We start from the raw sequence: 9,324 nt of genomic DNA on the forward strand, positions 1-9,324 counted from the left end.
GCCCTCCCTTATGCAACATTGAGGACAAACTGGGAGATGTTGCAAGTATCTCCAGTTCCAGCCAAAGTTGGAACCAGACGCATAAAAGTCCATTGCCACGGTCACCATGACAGATACTGCCAATGTCATATTGGACTTGCTCTGAAGTTCCAGCCGTGGCTGCAATAGGTGACAGATTTCAGTGAGGACGTTTTTACTGAAGCACAGATACCTCACACATTGGACGGACTTTTCCGGCAGCATTGCCATTGGGCGCAATGGCGGGCGTGAGCGGACAATATAGCGGGAAGGCCAAAAATCAGTTTCACGCCACCATGAAACCAATCTGCGATCGTCCGCTCCGCCCGTCAATGGTAAGGCTGTGTTTCCTGCTGCCGCACGTCGGGAAAATCATTTTAATACATCTGCATATACTTATAAACCCTGATCGCTGGGATCATGTCCCCACGTCAAATTTACCACCCACGTCGGTAGGAAAACACGCCAGCCCAGCACACATCTCGACAAGTGTGATATGCAGAAGTCGGACTTACCATTAGGGCCTTGCTCACATCATGGACATCCGAAGGGCAAAAGATGCTGGAGCCCGGCAGTTACCGGGCCCTCAATAACATGTGCATCACATGCAGTGTGGATTCTCATGGACATGGCTCTGCTGCAAAGCAGCTCATGGAAGGTGGTAGGTCTCTGTTAATGTCTGGGATCTGCTTTGGGACATCACAGTCTTGGCTATGGGCTGCTATGGATGCTTTTCGAGGTGGGGGAGAGGAAGCTCCAGCCGTGAGTGGGAGAGGAAGGTGTACCGGGGGCTGGTGGGAGAGGAAGGCATAGGTTTGACTGGCAGAGGGAGGTGTACAAGGTGCGAGGTGATGTTGGGAGGGGGGAATGAAGGTGTTGAGGGAGGGTGAGGTTGGGAGGGGGTAGGGAGGACAGGGGGAGGAGGGTGTAACGGGGCAGAATGCGGCAATTGGGGAGGTAGGTGTTGGGGGAGGAAGGCGTAAGGGAAGGAGTTCGGGGGAGGGAAGGAATCCAGGGAGAGAAGAGAGTTTGGGGGGAGGAGTGAGTAAGGATGGAGGAAAGAGTAAGGGGGGAGGATGTCCAGATGATCGTGCAAGGGAGGCATATGTGGAGTCAATGACTGCCTCCTGAGGTGTGAACTGAGGATGGGCGTGGCAGAAGGGAATGGTGAGTATGAGGGTGGCAGAGTGAGCCGGAAGGGTGGGAGGGTAAGGGTGCAACGGTAGCAGCAGAAGGGACAGCGAAGGTGGTTGATGGGGACTCGGAGGCAGACACAGAGGCCAGGATTTTCCCCTCGGTGATTTGGGGGCGGGGCCCGGTTGCCGAGGGGAAAATGACACAGGATGATGTCGGGAGGAATCCCCGAGGTCATCCCGGTCCACTTAAATATTCAGGGAGGCGGGCGGACAGCGAAATCAGCCAATTGAGGCCATTGACAGGCCATTTAAAGTAATTAAAGACCAGCCCGTCCAACCTTAAGGCTGGCGGGCAGGCCAGGAGCCCCAGCGGGCTCCAGATTATTCATGAAACTTCATCCACTGGCGGGATGAAGTTTCATGTCTGTATTTTAAAAAATTAATAAAGTTTATGTCGTCTTTATTAACATGTCCCATCTCATGTGACATTGTCACATGAGGGGGACATGTTAATACTTTTTTAATTTTTGTATTTTTAAAGTTTTTTGGACTGTCACTGGTCTCCCTGAGACAGCATTTTGTCTCAGGGAGAAGTGCGCTCTTTCGCGCGCATGTGTGAAAGAGCGCACTTTGACAGATGGGGATTCCCTCCACCCCACACAGGAAGCGCATAGCGCTTCCCGTCAGGGATGCCGCTTAATTGGCCCGCCCACTCAAAATGGCGGCGGGCCCCATTTCAGTGGCGGGGTCGGCTGCCCGCCCACCGCCAAGCCGGTGGGGCCCGCCCGCCTTCCAACTGCAAGATTCTGCCCAGACACTGGGGGTGGGAAGGAGGAGGTCAGGGAGGTCAATGTGGATGGGGGAGGAATTCTCAAGAAGGTAGGGAATGTGCATGCTCACCTGGACATCCTGGAAAGAAAGGGGTTCTGGTTCTGGGGGGGTAGAAAGTGATACCAAGGTGGCCCACAGTGATGGGAGAAAGGACATGGGTGACTGGGGGAGGGGAAAGGACTGGGGTGCTGAGAAGAAACCATACTACAACCATGTTTTTCAAATCAAAAGCCTCGTGTTGGGGGGACACAGGTGCTGCATGGGAGTATGATCAGTGGGTGGGCGGAGATTCAGGTCGGCTCAGATGGACAACTGAAAGTGAACCCCAGCAGGCAGCATTGAAAATGCTCAGGACAATGAGGTGAATGTGATGGATGAAGGCTCTGTGCGTATAAGAGAGTGCTTGTATGAGGCTCCGAAAGGCCCTGCCACACACATCTCCCTGCAGAATTACTCGTGGTCCAGCTGTGTGTAGCTGAACTGCTAGTGGGGCGGATGCAGGGGAGGGACTCGTAAAGCCTGTACATGAAGCTGATAGACACCATTAGACATCACTCAGTGGAAAGGAATATATTTCCAGTTTATAAAATGACAAAATGTGTTCACCTGTGCAACCACTTGTGATCAGAAATTCTTAACTTTTCCGGGCCTACCACTTCTTCTAGGTGCTGCCCTGACATCTGCAGCAGGGGTGGAGACAACCTGTGCAATGGTTGGCCCTGTTTCCTCTGATGGCTTTGGGGTGGGTCCTCTGGAGAGCTGAAGCCTTGAGGGCCCCGCTGGCTTTGGCTGTCCTCCTGTGGGCCAGCTGCTCTCTCTGCAGTGACAGGGGATGAGGTTGAGGGGTCACAGGCAAAGGGGACTCGGAGGGAGAGGACAGCCTCTGAGGTTTCTGAGTGGGTTACCCAGGGGTGTCCAGCTGCCGTTCCTCCTCCCTTTGGGTACCCGAGGGCCTTGGCCTGACTCCTTAAGGGGAAGGAGCATGTGGAGGGATGTCAAGGTGCCCCGTTTTCCTCTTGCATTGCTACTGCAGGAACTCACCCAAGGTTACCACGATGGAGTGCAGGTCTGCGCACATCTCCGTGCTCTGCTGCATCAGGGTCTCCATGGTGTCCACCATCCTCCCCATGGAGACCTTCCTACACGCACATGTGGGCACCACTTCATCAGAGAGCAGGTGGATGCACTTCTCCGATTCACATGCCACTCTTTTGATGGCTCCTAACAGCTCTGTGTGATACTCTCCCGTCTTCTGCTGAACCTCCACGATGAGTTGGAAGGCCGGATCCAGAGGCTCGTCATCTAACTTTGACCTCATAGATGCCTCTTCCACATCAGTCCTCCAAGTGCCAGGGAGTTCGACTGAACCTGCCTCCTTCTGCTGTAGATTGTCGTCTGATGTTCTACTGAACCTTCTTGCTAAGTTACAATACATTCACCCCTACACTCTGTGGCCACATTTTAAAGGCCTGAATTTTAAAATAAAGGAAACGTTTTTTTAACTTTGTGGAGAGGTTGTACAGGGAATCCTGGCCCCTCCCAATTCAAAAGTTCATCATAGTGATTGGATTTGCATAATAAACTTTTAGTTCCTCTTTCTTTGTCTGGTGCTGCCACATTTTACTTCATTAAGTAAGTGCGGAAGTCTAAGGATGGAATTTTCCACTCCTGACAGTGGCGGGAAGCGTGGCGGGGGGGCACTAAATTGGCGTAATGGGCAAGGTCAGTTTCCTGCCGGCGGGTAATTAGTCTGGAATTTTATTCTCCCAACTTTTGAAGATGAATTAAAGGTGGGTCAAGTTTCCCGCTTAGTTATGTCGGGAAGCATATTTACATGGATTTGCATCTCATGAATGCTCATTAAAAGGCCAACTCGCCGCAATTACATAGCCCTTCCAAATTAAGTGCCCGACCAGCAGACAATTAGAACGGTCTGTTTCCTGACTGTATATAAGTGGAGTGCACCTGGTGAGCTTCAGTTCATCAACAGCTTCGAGGTCCGTACACACAGCTTTTGCCTACCTTTAAGAGCATTGTTGCGAGATTTCGGGTGACTGTACCACAAGCTGTGACAAGGCTGGGCATGGGAGGCAATACAAGCTGGGGGGAGGGAGACAAAGGCAGAACAATTGTGGGTGGGGGTGTGGTGGTTATTGAACATGGGCGGGAGGGAATGACATGGGCAAGGCTAGGGGGTCATCAAGGAACAGAGTGGAGTACTGAAAGACTGTTCTAGGGCAAGAGTTATAAGACTGTCCAAGGAAGAGTCAGAGACTGTCCTAGAGCTGAGGCCATGCTGTCGGGGCATATTGAACAGACTGGCCTGGGCTGGGACAGTGCTGTCGGGGACATATTGAACAGACTGGCCTGGGCTGGGACAGTGCTGTCGGGGGCATATTGAACAGACTGGCCTGGGCTGGGACAGTGCTGTCGGGGGCATATTGAAGAGGCTGGCCTGGGCGGGGACAGTGCTGTTGGGGGCATATTGAACAGACTGGCCTGGGCTGGGACAGTGCTGTCAGGGACATATTGAACAGACTGGCCTGGGGCTGTGTGGAACATGTTAGAGGGCTCTGCATGCCACGCATGTCTTTGTCCCGGTCTTGGGCAGGGGGAGATCTCTCTGGGCAGTGACAGTTGTGCACAGTATGGTGTGCAGGGTGAAGCTGCGCAGGTGGCACAGTCACAGTCAGGGGAAGCATCTCTATCCTGTAAGTCAGTAGCTGAAAAGTCAAGGGGGGCTATTGGATAGTCTCATTGGGGAAAGGGGAGGTCCCAGAAAGTTAGCGTGCAAGTGGCCTTGAGAAGGGGAGGGGGTCAGGTCGACAAAAGGCATGAGGTCAACAACATTGAAGGATTGAGAGGGAGAACAGCATTATCCACATAGATAACGATGGATTCAAGGGTAACAGGGGGAGGCTGGACAATGATAGGAGGAAGGGGGAATTTGAAGGCGGTGAGGATGCACCAACTTAGTCGGTGATAGGGGGAGGTTGGTAGCTGGTCTTCCAGATGAAGATTAGCAGCACCATTTTCGTGCTCACCTTACCATGACACAGTTCAAAACACAAGCTAGTAAAGAAGTTGGTCTGAGAGGGGTCTCAGGGTATGTGGGTGGAGTTCAGCACAGCAATTCTTGGCTGACTGAAGGGACACTCTATAACTGTCCTGCTCAGACCATGGAGAGTATGGCTTAGCTGAGTACTGGACTTGAAGGTCTAATGCACAATGGATGAACTTGGCTCCTTTACTAGTGGTGTGCATTCAGACAAAGATCCATTACATTTAGCTGTTGAAGTGCATATGGTTTTAATTGGCATCTGATCCTTACTAAGGCATATCAGAATGGATGTAGGGTCCAAAAATCAATGGCCACGTCTGTTGCGCAGAGGCAACAGGGGCCCTACAAGCCTCTGTGTTCCCAGTGCACAGGTCATGGCACTCATGGCACCATGTTTGCAGTCAGGACATAAGTGTAAGGACTGGATATTCATAGTGATTGTCAAGGCCACTGGAGGACAACCAACACAAGGCTGACTGTGGATCCTAGGACTTGGGTCTTTTGACCCTAGTGAAGTCCTTCGCTGTGAATGTGCAGTCACATATGACATGAAAGCTCAGCCACCTGCTGTCGTCTAGGATGATATCATCCTGCAAGGGGTGGCCTTGGTATGCAAAATGCAGATGAAGGGAAAGTCAAATGCTGGAGTGTGCATTACTGCCTTGTATATGGAGGGAGACCATTCCACAGGAACTATCATTTATTGCTCAATTGTATCCGTTCACAGATACAAGGAGGAGTGGTGAACACAGGTTGCAGGCAGCGCTGCATCCTTGATAGCTTTGAGTAGAATGAGGAGAAAAAGGGCTCATCACCGATTGACACAGCTCAGGGAAGACTGTCACCATGTGGAACAAGAGCCAGTGGGGCCCCAGGAAAACCCAGATTCTAATGAGGAAGGGCCAAATCCACAAAGATGTTTGGCATGACCAAGGGTCCACAGAAGACACAACTAATACATGGAGATGAGTGAAAGACAATGCTGCAGGCGTCTTAGCTTGTCTAGGGATGTGGTAGCTCATATTTGTCACACGGTCCGTGAGGAGCTCACGCCGCATGGACTTGGAGGGCAGTTAATGCCGATAGTTCTGAAGGTCACTGCCGCACTGTGCCTTTTTGCCTGTGGACCCTTCCAGGATTCCACAGGGACCTTTGCAGTATCTCACAATTGGCCATGCACAAAGGGAGGTGACAGATGCCCTTTTCAATAAAGCTCACCATTATGCGTAGCTCTGTAGAGAGGTAGAAAGCAAGGCTGCCAGAGCTGTGGGATTCATTATGATCTCAGGCTATCTTCAAGTACAGGGCGCCATCGACTGCACTCATGTTGCTTTGAGATCTCCCTGGTAGCAGCCTGTGAGAATCATGAATAGAAAAGTATTTCACTCTCTGAAGGTCCAGAAAATATGTAATCACAGAAAGCAGATCCTGTATGTTTGTGCTAGGTACCCTGGGAGCTCACAAGATTCATACATTTTGAGTCTGTTCATCGTTCACAGTGTGAACCTGAGAAGAGATACAATGCTGCACATTCAGCCACAAGCTGCTTAATAGAGTAGAATTTTGGCCTCATAAAGATACACTTCGGATGTTTGGTCTGCTCAGGCAGGGATCTACAATACTCACCACAGAGAGTGCCCTGCATCATTGTTGTTTGCTACACCCTGCACGACCTAATGCTGCAAAGAAGAGCTGTTTTTCCACAGGGAGGAGCTGGCCATCTCCTTGGATGAGGAGGATGTTGAAGGGGGTGAAATTGAAGAGGGCGGGTGTTCAGACATGAGGATGCCATTGCACGGTCACAAAGTGGAAGACATGCCCATGGCAACCTCATAGCTACAAGACTTCAGGAGAAATAAGGTGAAGACAAGTTGTTACAAGTGCAGATTTCTTCATGCTTCAATGCAGGGGAGACAACAACACCTTAACTGTAATCTTCAACATGTCATGAAAGGTCAGCAACCTCATAATGATCATTGAGGAAGCGGAAGTCACCTTCAGCCCTAACGATGGGGTCATCCTTGGAAGGCGCTGTAGCCTGGGGACCACGTGGCTGCTGTGGAATGTGCTTAGCATGCCACAAGCGGACATCCTTAAGCAACTGCACTTAGTGCAGTCCTTTCTACCATAGTGCCAACAAGTCAGTGGCCATGGCATTCTTAGAGATGCTGAAACACTATTACACATAGATGCACTAATGCCTGCATGACAGTAGCTTAGCAAGGCAGGTCTAAGACAAAAAAATCATTTGTCAATGGTTAGAGCTTGACCACCTCAAGGGGCAGCTACATCCAGACAGCACCATCTCTCCAAATGCCAGCTCTCATGCATGATTAATGCAGAGACTGCATCTTGATACTGAACCCCAAGATGCCATCAGATATCAGGACACAGTGATCTGTAACATGACAGCATGCACCCAAAGCTGAGAGTTAAGTTAGCACTGTCCTCACAGAGAGTGGGTCAGCAGGACCATCATTTGATGATTGGCAAACAGTAATTACCCTGCATTCATCGGAAACCTGCCAAGTTTACATCTTGCATTGTCTTGGCATTTGGGAGAGACATGGCCCAGCCAGTTTTGACACAGCAGTCAGTGATCATTTATTTCCTTCTTCAATACCGCTGAGCGCTCAGGAAGTGTGCCGGAGCATCGCTTTCATAGCATTACAGTACTCAACATTATCCATCTCACAACGGGCAATCATTTTTTGGAGCCCTAAGTCAATGAGTGCCCAGTCATGCCATTAATTACATATTGATTTGCATTCTGTGACCTCAGAGGGACTCTGTGAAGCAACACTAGGCAGCCGTTCAGGAGCAAACTATGATTCTCACAGGTAAGTGCGGTTTATCAGGATGAACACACACCACTGGCATCACACATTCATTTCCATCTAGCAGACATTTCAAATGTCACCGAATGGATCCAGCTTCCATCACAGCGTCATGCATGAGGAGAGTGGGAACAAAGAAAGGAACTAAGAAATTCACCAAGGCTCCTTAGGCAGCATCTTCAACACCACAACCACTATCATCTAGAAGGACAAGGGCAGAAGACACATGGGAACACCTGGAAGCTCCCCTCCAAGATACTCGCTATCCTGACTTGGAAATATATCACCATTCCTTCACTGTCACAGGGTCAAAATCCTGGAACTCCCTCCCTAACAGCACTGTGGGTGTCCCTACATGGACTGTAGTGGTTCAAGAAAGCAGCTCACCACCATCTTCTCAAGGGCAATAAATGCTGGCCTAGCCAGCAATGCCCACATCCCATAAATTAAATTTGAAATATATTACGTTCAGCCTTAAACGCAGAGATGAAATTATATTGCAGGGAGGTATGAAAGGCGATGGTGCTTGACGATGAATAGAACCTTATCCAGAACCTCACAGTCACAAAATAAAGGTCATTGCAAAGAGAATTTTGGTGAAAAGACTGCAACATTGGTCATGATAAATACTTTTAACATCCACAAACTACAGACTTCAGTGCAACAGCATCAGGATAATCACTAGCCTTGATGAACAATTCTCATGAGGTCACATAATATGTGCCTAAGATACAAGGGTTACATGTGTCTTGTCCAGCTATCATTTTTATAAAGGAAATGCCTTTGTTCATTTTGCTGATGTGGAAATAAAGGAAATAATCACTGGAATGAGATTAAGTGAGACCCAATGAAAATGATTGACAAGATGGGAGATAATTGGGGCGGTGGCAGGTTCTTGTTGTACTCTGGAATGAACATGGGGCCTTGCATCACATTAATTAGCCATTCAGCTGGAGAGGGATAAATGCAAAATAGGTTTACAATAGCGCAGATTATGTACAGTGAACGAACACCCATGCTGCCATTGTACGTTCAAGACTTCTTAATTTTCCTAATTCTACTGCTACGCCTGGTGTAGCCCCAACATCTGCAGCAGAAGTGGAGGGAGCTTGTTGACTGTTATGCCCTGTTGTTTGAGATGACTTTGGTGGCTGTCCTCCAGAGGCCCGAGGCCTTGATGGCCCCAACCTGCTAAGGGTCTCCTGCTCTGGGGCAGGTGAACCCTCCTTGACCTGACCTGCTGGAGTTGATAGGGTCACAGGGAAAGGGGAAGTGGAGCGGCAGGACACTCTTGGATTGGCCTGGGTGGGTGCCCCAGGTTGGAGCTCCTCCTCCTTTTGGGTGCCCTAGGGCCCCCCTCCGACTCCTTGCCGAGAAGGGGAACCTGGAGGAAGGTGAAGGTGCCCCATCCCCCTCTCGCCTAGCCATTGTTGGAATGCAC

The sequence above is a fragment of the Cetorhinus maximus genome, chromosome 11 (assembly GCF_964194155.1).
Source record: "Cetorhinus maximus chromosome 11, sCetMax3.hap1.1, whole genome shotgun sequence".
Taxonomy (NCBI): Eukaryota; Metazoa; Chordata; class Chondrichthyes; order Lamniformes; family Cetorhinidae; genus Cetorhinus; species Cetorhinus maximus.